Source organism: Pyxicephalus adspersus, chromosome 12, assembly GCF_032062135.1.
Source record: "Pyxicephalus adspersus chromosome 12, UCB_Pads_2.0, whole genome shotgun sequence".
Classification (NCBI taxonomy): Eukaryota; Metazoa; Chordata; class Amphibia; order Anura; family Pyxicephalidae; genus Pyxicephalus; species Pyxicephalus adspersus.
In genome coordinates, this window is record NC_092869.1 from 34,288,482 (window position 1) to 34,289,404 (window position 923).

Consider the following 923-nt stretch of genomic DNA (forward strand, 5'->3'; position numbering starts at 1 on the left):
AAGGGGTACCTTACCTGCCCTAGCACTTTCAACCTTATATCAGTAGCCAAGAGATGCATTTAGAGTTCATTCTGTTTTCATTGCTTGCAGTTTTCTGTATGGGATGTGCTTTTCTATGCCTAGTGACTGTTATTATTACTGACTGTTTTTTCACATTGCATAGTGGCAGACATATGTGCAGTAATGTACAATTACCACTAGATGGAACTCTAACTTAAAAAAAACAACACTGGTTTATTATTTGTTCAATAAAAAATAATTCTTAAAAAACTTCATTTTAAGGGAACATTAATAAATATTGTCTAAGACACTTCTAAATACACATGTAGTTGACAACAACAATAATTACCATCCAATGCAGGAATGTTTTAAATAATAATTAATTTATGCAATTTATTAAAAATTAGTAGGTAAACTAAAACAATGATATTTTCTAAATGAATAATAATCCAAGTTTTTTGCTTTTACTGTGACTCTTAAATGTCCATATACATTTGAAAACACTTCTGGCACTTATTAAGTGTTAGAGTTCCTATAAGAGAAACTTGGACTATTTTTTTGAAAATGCATGTTCCAAAGTTGATGGGCTCATCCTTGCCTACCTAAAACCCAAAGCCAGCCAAGTTATTAATAATATTAGGTTATTTCTCCATTGGGGAGATTTTCCCTCACTCCTGTCCTTGTGACACCTGTGGAAGAAATGGAGAAGTGTGAATGTCACAGGCAGAGGAAGACAGATGGAAATTTCACTGAAGCCAGAAAATGATTTGGCTGAAGCTGGATTTTGATAAATCACTGACCCAGAATAAATACAGAAATAAAATGCTGGTCACTTTATATGACAATACTTATTTTGTTCACTCACCAAGCCCTGCAGAATAGGTAAGGAACTTGCACCTTCAAAAACAAGTCAACAAATGCAA